Source organism: Pelodiscus sinensis, chromosome Z, assembly GCF_052426305.1.
Source record: "Pelodiscus sinensis isolate ZL-2025 chromosome Z, ASM5242630v1, whole genome shotgun sequence".
NCBI classification, from domain to species: domain Eukaryota; kingdom Metazoa; phylum Chordata; order Testudines; family Trionychidae; genus Pelodiscus; species Pelodiscus sinensis.
In genome coordinates, this window is record NC_143085.1 from 36164913 (window position 1) to 36177191 (window position 12279).

The 12279-nt window shown below is 42.9% G+C and overlaps 1 protein-coding gene across 7 annotated transcripts in view; it reads left to right on the forward strand.

Annotated features, from left to right (window-relative positions):
• GRK3 (G protein-coupled receptor kinase 3) overlaps positions 1 to 12279 on the forward strand; it is a 196742-nt gene that overhangs the window by 12384 nt on the left and 172079 nt on the right. Inside the window, exon 2 of one of the 7 annotated variants that reach the window (XM_089775298.1) lies at positions 4373 to 4518. The exons of the other annotated variants lie outside the window; for them this stretch is intronic. The gene's annotated coding sequence lies outside the window, so the exon portion shown is untranslated. The remainder of the gene's footprint in view (positions 1 to 4372; positions 4519 to 12279) is intronic. 7 annotated transcript variants of the gene reach the window in all.

Consider the following 12279-nt stretch of genomic DNA (forward strand, 5'->3'; position numbering starts at 1 on the left):
GGAACTGGTCCTGTAAGATATTGCTACCAGAAGTAGTATAATCCTACAAGTAGCAGTTACATACAGTTCTTTGTGTAGAACTCCCTTTAGGGACACTGCTACCAGTAGCTGTTTCTGATATGTATGATTGTTAAGAAACTGCTATTATAAGACATTGCTACAGAATGTAGCACAGTCTTATAGGGAGCAGTTGCATACGTATAAAGTATAAGAAACTACTACTGTAAAACACTGATACCAGATCTAGCAAATTCATATAGACCCAGTGATTGTTACCATGTTTCAGTCTTCTGTCACAGTGCTCCAGTTGAGGTTTATTTGGCATTAAGTAGAGCAGAAGAATTCTTGTGTCTTGCCCGCCCCTGCTCCTCCTTTCTCCTGCTCTGCCCTTGTTCTGCCTCATCCCTGCACATTGGCAGCAGGGAAAGTGCAGCAAGGTGGCTCCAGCTCTCTTTGCTCCCCTGGCTGCATTGCTTCACTCCCACCCATGCATTTTGTGAGGGTTGTGACCACTCATGCCCCTCGTCCACCTCTGTCTTAAGCTATTATCTAAAGCACTGATGAAGATTTTGAACAGAAATGTGTCTAGAACTGTTCCCTGCAGGACACCACTTGTTATGACCTTCCAGCATGACTGTAAACTACTGATAACTACACCCTGGTGTACATAAGGAAAAAGCACTATTTTCCGACCAGTTTTCCCCCAATTTATTGTAGCTCCGTCTAGCTTACGTTAGTATAAAAAACTTTATTAATGTTAAGATATACTTTGTCATCCACCCCCTATTCCCATCCACAACGTTTGTTACCTTGTCAAAACTATCAGGTTGGTTTGACTGCTTATTTATTTGCTCTATGATCTTTCCAGGCACACAAATAAATGTCCTTATTTCCCTTTTCATAGATTGGCACTGAAGTTGTCCTTTTCCATTCTTCTGAAATCTCTGCCATCTTCCATGACTTTTCAAAGATAATAGATAATGGCTCAGATACCTCCTTGGTCAACTCTGAGTATTCTAGGATTCATTTCATCAGACCAATATGACTTGAAGACATCTAATTTATCTAAATAATTTGTAACTTGTTCTTTTCCTGTTTTTGTCTTTAATCCTACTTCATTGTCACTGGCATTCACTGTTAAGAGTCCAGGAACTGGTCCTGTAAGATCAAAGCATCAGCTTTGTTGGTGAAACCAAAACAAAGAATTCATTAAGCACTTCTGCCATTTCCACATTTTCTGTTATTCCCCCCCCCCCCCCCATTGAATGGGCCTACCCTGTCCTTGGTCTTTTCTATAGAATGTGTTCTTGTTACCCTTTATATCTCTAGTTAGATTGAGATTGATTTGTGACTTGGACTTTCTATTTTGTGCCTGTGTACTTGTGTTATTTGTTTATATTCATTCTTTGTAATTTGATTTAGTTTACACCTTTTGTGGGACTCTTTCTTGGGTTTTAGATCATTGAGGACACCATGGTTAAACCAGGGTTGTCTCTTGCCATATTTCCAATCTTTTTTACTCAGTGGGAAAAGCTGCTAGCTGTCTTCAAATATTTTTCCCCTGGGACTTACTTGCTTCCCATGAGACCTTACCTACCATCTCTATGAGTTTGCTAAAGCCTGTCCTCTTGAAATGTTTGAAATGCTTGAAATGTTGTGAAAAGCTGATGTTTATCAGTTAACATTGAAATGGTTACACTCCCACCTCTGCATAGCTCTGCACTTTGTAGGCAACAACTCCCACTGGCTACGATTACTGGCCAGTGGGAGCAACTGGGGTGTAGCTTGCAAGCAAGTGTACATAAGGACATAAGAACATAAAAATGGCCATACTGGATCACACCAAAGGTCCATCCAGCCCAGTATCCAATCTGCCGACAGTGGCCAATGCCAGGTGCCCCAGGGGGAGTGAACCGAACAAGGAATGATCAAGTGATCTCTCTCCTGCCATCCATCTCTGCCCTTCTGACACCATTCCTTACCCAGCCTGGCTAATAGCCATTAATGTACTTAACCTCCTTGGCTACGTCTACACTGGCCCCTTTTCCGGAAGGGGCATGTAAATTTCAGCAGTCGTCGTAGGGAAATCCGCGGGGGATTTTAATATCCCCCGCGGCATTTAAATAAAAATGTCCGCCGCTTTTTTCCGGCTTTTAAAAAAGCCGGAAAAGAGCGTCTAGACTGGCCCCGATCCTCCGGAAAAAGTGCCCTTTTCCGGAGGGTCTTATTCCTACTTCAAAGTACTTCAAAGTTAAGTACTTCAAAGTAGGAATAAGACCCTCCGGAAAAGGGCACTTTTTCCGGAGGATCGGGGCCAGTCTAGACGCTCTTTTCCGGCTTTTTTAAAAGCCGGAAAAAAGCGGTGGACATTTTTATTTAAATGCCGCGGGGGATATTTAAATCCCCCGCGGATTTCCCTACGACGACTGGTGAAATTTACATGCCCCTTCCGGAAAAGGGGCCAGTGTAGACGTAGCCCTTGAATTTATCTAGTTTGCTTTTAAACACTGTTATAGTCCTAGCCTTCACAACCTCCTCAGGCAGGGAGTTCCACAGGTTGATTGTGCGCTGTGTGAAGAAGAACTTTCTTTTGTTTGTTTTAAACCTGCTACCCATTAATTTCATTTGGTGGTCCCTAGTTCTTATATTATGGGAACAAGTAAATAACTTTTCCTTATTCACTTTCTCCACACTACTCATGATTTTATAGATCTCTATCATATCCTCCCTTAGTCTTCTCTTTTCAAAGCTGAAAAGTCCCTGTCTCTTTAATCTCTCCTCGTATGGGACCCGTTCCAAATCCCTAATCATTTTAGTTGCCCTTCTCTGAATCTTTTCTAATGCCAGTTTATCTTTTTTGAGATGAGACCACATCTGTACACAGTATTCAGGATGTGGGTGTACCATGGATTTATATAAGGACAATAAGATATTTTCTGTCTTATTCTCTATCCCTTTTTTAATGATTCCTAACATCCTGTTTGATTTTTTGACTGCCACTGCACACTGCATTGACGTCTTCAGAGAACTATCCACGATGACTCCAAGATCTCTTTCCTAATTAGTTGTAGCTAAATTAGCAACCTTCATATTGTATGTATAGTTATGGTTATTTTTTCCAATGTGCATTACTTTACATTTATCCACATTAAATTTAATTTGCCATTTTGTGGTCCAGTCACTTAGTTTGATGAGATCTTTTTAAAATTCTTCACTGTCTGCTTTGGTCTTAACTAGCTTGAGCAGTTTAGTATCGTCTGCAAACTTTGCTACTTCACTGAGTGTAGGGATAGAGCTCCCTGTGCAGCTCTTCACAGAGCCACTTCCTTCTGCAGGATGCAGCCCACAGCTTGTCTGGATCCAGCTGATGAGGCTCAGGGTCCCTTGCCTCATGCAACAGAACAAGATGGTGCTGGTGCTAAAGTCATGCAGTGCAGAGGGGTCAACAAGCCTCGGAGCCCCTCCCCCACATGGCTTCAGCAGCAGTGCTGGTTGCCCTATTGCAGGGGGTGGGAGGGAGTCCAGAGCATCCCAGACTGTTGGCTCTAGGTTTTCCATCCCTGCCTTAGAGGGATCTATAATTAGGCAGCTTCAGTATTTTGGATACCAATAGAGGACTTTTTCCTAGAATTGACCTGATAATTACTAATCTGGGTATGTGTAGACGAGGGGTCCTTAGTATCTGGAGCAGAGATTTCCCATCAGGCAGTGCTTCCCTGCTTTCTGTGCCCCAGAGTTCAGTGTGGTTCTTGCGTTGGACTTTCTGTTCTCTGTTCTGAATACTAATGGAGTGACATGCATGAGGCTAGGGGAGCACTCAGGCTACGTCTAGACTTCAAGCCTCTTTCGAAAAAGATGCATCTGACAAAGTGGGTCTTTGATCATGAAAGCTTATGCATATATCTGTTAGTCTATAAGGTGCCACAGGACTCCTTGTCGCTTTTGAAAAAGAGTGTCTAGACTACAACCAGTACTTTCGAAAAAGCAAGCCGCTTTTTCAAAAGAGAGCACCCAGGCAGTCTGGATGCTCTCTTTCGAAAAAGCACAGTTTGCATTACATAGCGCCTTTTTTCGAAAGAGCACTTTTGAAAAAAAGCATTATTCCTCGTAAAACGAGGTTTACCGCGGTCGAAAAAACTGCCGCGTTCTTTTGATTTACTTTCGAAAGAATGCGGCAGCAGTCTAGACAGAAAGGCCACTTTTTTTGAAAAAAGCCTGCAATCTAGACACACCCTCAGAGGGGTTTAAGTGTGTCTTTTCTCAGGGCCGGCCCATACCATTTTGGCACCTGAGGTGGGGAGCTCAAATGATGCCCCTGTGCTACCTTTTCTCCTGCCTGCCTGTTATGTCTCTTGTGCCCTCCTTCCTGCAGCACAGCTCTCCACAATCTCCGTGCATTTAGAGCAGAGAGAATGTGTATGCACCAGCAGCAGACGCAATTTTCTACACTCTGGATTCTAGTGGCGTCCCCCTCCCCGAAGTCTGGCACCTGAGGTGGCTGCCTCAGTTCGCCTCATGGTAAGGCCAGCTCTGTCTTCTCTTGTGTGTTCTGATCGGCTTTGGTTCAAGCAGAGACAGGGCTGTGGCAGTGTTTTTCATTAGGCTGACAGGCTAGATATTATGCCCTCATCAATCAAGAACATAGTGCTATAGCAATATAAATAAAAGTTAACAAGTGCAATAAGAGAATAAAGAATTGCTAAAATCAGTGACTACTGTTTACTAAAATGTTTTTGAACATTAGCTATTAAAATAAAACAAATAGTACAGTGACATGCATTGCACAGTGTAATATAAGTAAGAGAAATAACATTTGCAAAGGGGCAAAACTGTAATTAAAATGGGTTACAAGGATGGGAGTGTAATTCAGGGAATCAGCAACAGATAAGACAAATTTGTGAAATGTTATGAGACTTCATGTTAACATACTAACTGGCTATGTCTACACTGTGCATTCTTGTGCAAGAAGATATGCAAATGAGACTCAGCGATTAATATCACCGTGTCTCATTTGCATACTTAATGAGCTGCCATTTTTGCGCTAGGGGCTTTTGCGCAAGTCTACACTGCTTCTTCTCGTGCAAAAACCCCCTCTTGAGCAAGAGCTGTTCTGCCACTTATTTTCATGCAGAACGGCTCTTGCACAAGAGGAGGTTTTTGCGCAAGAAGAAGCAGTGTAGGCTGCTTCTTCTTGTGCAAAAGCCCCTTCCACAAAATGGTGGCTCATTAGGCATGCAAATGAGGCATGGCAATATTCATCTCCATGCCTCATTTGCATATTTTCTTTCATAAGAATGCACAGTGTAGACATAGTCACTGAGTATAGCTGGCTGGGGAAATGCAGGCAAAGGCCGATGTTAAACTCTGACGAGTGTGACTGGGTTTCACTGGCAAAGCATTGACCCGTGTTCACCAAGATTTCCAAACTGTTTCCAAGACACTTGGGACTAGGGACCAGGAAGGGTCAGAACTAATAAGAGTCTTTTAAATATTCACACTTCTTCCAAAACGGCATGTCAGATATTTTACTGCCTTCTGTCTCCTGTCTGTATAGCAGTACAGCTAGAGAAATGCTGTGGGGGTCTAGCAGTGAGAACCAATGAATTAGGATAGCTGTATCTTTAAGAACACAGTCAGGAAGCTGCCCTGTTCTCCTACACAGTTCCCAGAAAGAGGTAACAAAACCCCTTGCCTGCCTCCCACCTCTGCCTTTGCACTCTCAGCAGATGGCTCATCCCACTGGGGTAACTGAACCTCCTATGTTCCTTTCTGGGTGGGGTCAAAACTCCTGCACAGTGGCTGGCAATGTTCCCTCCTGAGCTAAGCTCCGGCTCTTACTCCCCCCCTCCTGATTTTTTCCTCCCTCCACTCCTTTTCTGCCTCACCCTAAAGTGGCTTGAACCCCAAAGCCATTACATTTCTGCACTCTGACCTTCGACACTCACTTCCTCGGTTTTGCCCCCTTTCTCCCCTGTAAAAAGCCTCTAGAAGATTATTACAGAAAGCGAGGGCAGGGCAAAGGGCAGTGGCTTCAGTAGAGCTCCCGAGCATCTCAGTGCATCTGGTTTGAGTTAAAAAACAAAAGCAGGTTTGCGCAAATAAAAAACCCCTCTGCCACGGCCACTCTTTGACTGGTACCTTATTCCTCCTGGGGTATCTCTGTGTCTCTCCAGCAGCAGAGTTTACCAGCTGCTCCTCCCTCCACTAGCCCTGATTTTGCCTACAGCACTGATCCTAACCCTGCCTTCAGCTGCTTCACTCCTCTGTCTACTTAATTTTCATCCCCTTTCTCTATTTAACCCCTTTCCTCCTTTTTTAACCCCTTTTAAATGTAGTAAGCAGAAACTTATACATAGTAAGGAGGGGCTTCCGCACAGCTACTGAGCATGCTCAGTAATCCTGAATTCTTCCTAAATAGCACAGTCTGACAGGGAGCAGATCTCTTTGCTAGCTCCATCTCACTTCTTGATTACTGCAACGTATTTTTCTTTGCCTTTCACTAATGCAATATTTCCTCATTATATCCATTTTGAATTCCATTGCAAAGATAATTTTCCTTTTCTGTCATTTTCATTTTCCTTTGCTTTGACCATTTCACTCCTGTCTTTTGACCATGTCACTCCTGTCTTTTACCATGTCAGCTCCCTCTTCTTGCTCTCCTTTGCCTATTATTTCAAACATAAGCTGCTTGTTTTCATGTTAAGGCCCATCACAGCCTATCCTCACTATCCCCACCCTATCTCTCATTCACTGTAGAAATGTCAGCTTCTGCCTCTCATCATCCAGTGATGTAGCCTCCATCACCCACTTCATAAATTTTCAAACAAGCCCCTTTTGCTTTTCTCGTATGGACTCTTACACTTGGGTGGATCTTTCTGTAAACATTAGCAAAGCCACCTCCTTAAAATCTCTGCTTAAATCTCTCCCCTAGTGGGCTGATACTGATATTTTTTGTTCTAGTGCTCCTCCATCTTTGTGTCTTTATCCATCTGTTGTTGTCTCTTTTCTTATATTTAGATTGTAATTTCTCTTGGACAAGAGCCATCTTTTTATTCTCTGTATGCAGTGGAGTCATGATCCATGACTAGGGGGACCTAGGCACTGTAATAAATAATGTATTGTTTGCATTCAGTTCCACTTACTAAATGTAATAAACTTTGAATGGTGTGTGTGTGTGCATGTGTAGGATAACATTTTCAAAAGAGCTTAAGTCCTATTTTGAAAATTAGCTCAGCACAATTAAGCAGCCTCTTAGCTCAAGTCATTTGGCATGGGCCAGCCACTGTTTTTTAATTGCAGTAAGGACTTATAATGGGACTAGGGGGCAGGGAGGGGGACATGTGCCCTGGAGCCAGGCAATTCAGATAGGCCCACAGTTCCCTAACTGTTTAAATCATAGTAGGAATGTTGGACAGAGCACTCTGGGTGGCACTGTGGGCTAGTTGCCTGCAGCCTTACCCTTTCATAGAATCATAGAATAATAGGACTGGAAGGGACCTCGAGAGGTCATCGAGTCCAGCCCCCCGCCCTCAAGGCAGGACCAAGCTCCGTCTACACCATCCCTGACAGATGTCTATCTAACCTGTTCTTAAATATCTCCAGAGAGGGAGATTCCACCACCTCCCTTGGCAATTTATTCCAATATTTGACCACCCTGACAGTTAGGAATTTTTTCCTAATGTCCAATCTAAACCTCCTCTGCTGCACTTTAAGCCCATTACTCCTTGTCCTGTCCTCAGAAACCAAGAGGAACAAATTTTCTCCTTCCTCCTTGTGACACCCTTTTAGATATTTGAAAACCGCTATCATGTCCCCCCTTAATCTTCTTTTTTCCAAACTAAACAAGCCCAGTTCATGAAGCCTGGCTTCATAGGTCATGTTCTCTAAACCTTTAATCATTCTTGTCGCTCTTCTCTGTACCCTTTCCAATTTCTCCACATCTTTCTTGAAATGTGGCGCCCAGAACTGGACACAGTACTCCAGCTGAGGCCTAACTAGTGCAGAGTAGAGCGGCAGAATGACTTCACGAGTCTTGCTTACAACACACCTGTTTCCACTCCGGCCCTGCCACTTCTGGTTGTATGGAGTAGGCTTCCCCAGCCTTGCCCAGGGCCCTGCAAGTTTGTTGGTCCCTGATTGCAGGATAATAGATAGGGTTCTAATTGAGTAATCGATGGCATTTGGGACCCGGAGCGAATAAGGGGATTGCTGTTTCTCCAGCTGCACCTCTGCCTCCCTTGCCCCCTTTTAAGCTGGCTCCTCCCTGCACCTGCTCCTGCTCGACCTTCCCCCTTGCTGCCTTTGATACAGAGACAGCAAGGGGCGGTGGGGAAGCAACTAGTCGACTAGTGACTCAACTGCTCAATAAGCCTAGGCTTTTTGGGTAGTTGACTAGTCGCTTACATCCCTAGTAGTACACATACTCTTAGGAGCCTAACCCTCATTAAAAGTTAATGAAATAATGATGGGGGAAATAAAGTAAATTGGACCCTGATCCTGCAAACATACATGTGCTAGTCTTGACATGCCAGGAATGTCATTGACTTTGATGGGACTCTGCATTTTACTGTGCAGCTACACATGCATCTGAATATTCACAGATTTACAGCTTAAGGATAAACCCAGTTACACATACATGTTGAGATAAATTCATTGCTGTGTAAGGTTGTGTTACTCCTATTGAGGCCAGTTGCATCCTTTTATCAGTAATTAATTTTGCCCATTTCTTTAGTATAGCTGGGTGTGAAGTCCTTTCACCAAAATCTATTGTTAATATAGTGGTAAATCTATAGGTTATAGACTAATCCCACCCCCCCAAAAAAAACCCCAAGTCATTTTAAAACTATGCTCCAAATGTTCATTGAGGATTTTCTCCTCTGTACTTGACATCACTTTGCAGCTATTTATTTAAACTTTAAATTATTTTTATTTTGAGTTTTATTTTTAGATTAGCTTCAGAAGGCCTCAGTAACATGTGCTGGACAGAGTCCACATTAAGCAAATTCACTTAATAAGCATTTTTTGAGACAAAGGACAAGAAGAAAAAAAACAAACAATATTCTAAATTATATTGTCTTGTATTTTGAGAGAGATTTAAACTGTTCCCGCGGGTGGGGACGCTCGGGCCGTGAAGCCTCTTTCCTCTGCTGCTGTCGGGGGAGGGGGTTGGAGCCGTATGTCCTCTTTCCTCCCTGCTGCTCCAGGGATGCTGGGCGTGTGCTCAATCTTCCCCTTCCTGTGGTGAAGACAGGGCTTCAGCAGAGGGGACAGGGCTGTAGGTGGAGCAGCGGGCCTTCCTCTCCCTGAAAACTTCTCAAGTCTTCTCAAATGTTCTCTGTGACAGACAGTGTGACTTGTTACCCGCACAAATTTCATTATCCCTTCCACACTGTAGGGACACACACCTTTACCCAGTTGCTAGGGCTCAAGATGCAACCCTGTGAATTTACACACCCACCCGTACCCAATTCCTAGGGCTCAGGGTGTAACAACCCGTGGGTTGGCAGGATCTTTAGCCACTTGAAAGAGCCTCACACAGTAATGTCCTTATCCTGTATTTATTGACAATTCCCAAACAAGCCGAATGCACATGCTAAGCACACAGTGTCATGCTCACCAATTCTGATAAAGGCAGGCAGACTTCCCCTGTTGGCCAGGCAATATCAGTCTCTCTGGTCTTAGGCTGTGTCTCGGAGGTGAGTGCGTCTTCCCAGGTCTTCTTTCCAGGTCTTGCCCCTACTCCTGGTCCTCTTCTAGCCTTTTCTTCCTTCTGTTACTCCTGATGATCTTCTTCTCCTTTTCCTTCTTGAACCCCAGCTTATATAATGAAATCCGAGTCTTGCTTAGCTATACCGTAACCAATTATTTTAGTATAATTTGACTAACTGATCATAACAAAATTACCTACCCAATCATACCACACCACCTTAATTGATTTACACCTAACAATATTAATTATACAGCAGACAGAAACAGTTACAAACCAGGCACAGATCACGCAGTCAAACAATAGGAAAGCGTAGTGACAATGCTCATAGAATGAGGATTCCACAACATCCTCTATTGATGAGCAGTTTCTTGCCAGACAGAATGGTGTTACGCACAAATTTCTTTACTCATCTTGAGATCTGTTTCTTTATCTGGTGACAGTGGGGGAGCTATCAGGGCAACTTCCCTCCTCACAACCTGGTGTGACTCTTTGTAATACAATTTAGATGGAACTGTGAGTATGTGACTCCAGGCCTGACTGTAATGGCTGCTACTCTTCAGTCTGGCTGCAGAAGGCGGCTTTGGTTCAGGCCTAGCACAGGCCTTCCAACATGGCTACAGAAAAGACATTGTTACAGGCTGACGCCTCTCCTTTTATAAGAGCATACATATAAATACACCATATCCTATTGTTTGATGTGAGAATTAACAAAGAAGTAAAGGAAAAGTATATGGGGAGTGAGAATTGAAAAATATAATAATAGAATATAGAGAAGGTTGTAAGAATCTGGGCCAGTTTCCTGAAGCAACTCTTAAGTAGACATACTTTTGGGGATGGCAGTGTGGATTTGTATTTTTGAAGGCCGAGGAGACAAAGTTGTACCGAGGGGTTGATAAGTTGGTTGGTGTTTCTGCAGTTTGGAAGCAAAGAGGTGACTGGATAAATTAATATACTGTATATCATTTTGTCATGTTAAATAAATCTTAGGGATGGACACGCCATTTTGTTGACTTGAGGCCGGGCTATTATTGATTGGACAGACTGCAACTGCTGTTTTTGGAGTGGTGATCGTTTTTCTTATTAGTCCAAACCCTGTGGAGTTATATTAACATCAGATGCAAAACATTATGTTTATATTTTATTTTGTCTCAAGTATGCTTACGTGAAGCATCCAGTCAGGACACAATGCATGTAATCATGCAACTGAGAATGATATTGGGATATAATCGCCAAAAAACATCTTGACCTGATGAGTATAATTTCAACGAATACAAATTTAGCAGGATCATTAGGATTTTCTCTAACTGGAAAAATACATTACTCTTTAGTTTCAAATCTGTAGGCCAAACTTTACCAAAGAGTAAATGTTATAGCTGTGTTATAAAAGGACTACTGTAAAATAGACCATGCTACAACCATTTGCTTATTATCACTGAAAAAGTGCTATAAATGTGCTTTAGTTCATTTAAAATACCAACAGAGTGTTGCAGTAAAAGAATATAATTTATTGGTTTAGTGTAATTCATGATAGTATCTAAGTTTCACAGCAGGTTAATTTGTACATTCAAATACAATGAATTTTTCAGTCTGAAGTGTAGAAGTCTGTAATAGACAAGGATGGGCTGAATTTTGAATTAACATGGCTATGTCTACATGTCTACTTAATCTGTTTTGGGGAAATCTCTCATTCAGCTATAAATACTGGTGTTTTTATAGCTGTATGGTTTAATCCTGTTCACTTTGGCTACGTCTACACTGGCAGCTTCTTGCGGAAGAACAGCCGTTCTTCCGCAAAAACTTGCTGGCTGTCTACACTGCACAAGCGTTCTTCCAGAAGTAAATTTACAGTATAGCATTGTAAAACAGGGCTTCTTCCAGAAGAGTTATTCCTTTTCCCACAAGGAATAAGCCCTTTTGCGCAAGAACGCTTCCAGAAGAGGCCAGTGTAGACAGGCAATATTAATTTCTTACGCAAGAAGCCCCTATGGTTAAAATGGCCAGCAAAGCTTTCTTGCGCAAGAAGGCGTCCACACTGCCATGGATGCTCTTGCTCAAAAGCACATCTCTTGCGCAAAAGCACGTGGCAGTGTAGATGCTCTCTTGTGGAAGAGTTTTTGCACAAGAACTCTTCCACAAAAGAGTTCTTGCTCAAGAAGCTGCCAGTGTAGATGTAGCCAATGAGTTTAGATAACACAGTGACTAAGATAATAAAACCCAATGGATTGTCTGTCTGACTGCAATAAAAATTCCACTTAATCCCCCCTTTGCGATCACCAGAGGTGTTGTCCTGATGGTAGTGAAAAGAGGGGAGATTTCTCAAAACAGTGTATTGTGTACTAAGCTAAGTAAGTCAAGAGTAAATTGTGCTCTATTCTGTTGGAATTAGCTTTAAACTGAAACACTTCCTCATCAGAAAGAGTTGTGTTTTTGAGTTCTGCTGAGCCATCAGAGTGTAGATATTCTGGTTAACAGGTGGGGTTGGAGCAGCTCCCTGACTGCTGGAGGCAACTGCTCCAGGACCATTGGAGGCTGGCCACAGACAGGAGTTGCTCTGGTTGTCTGGAGCAGCC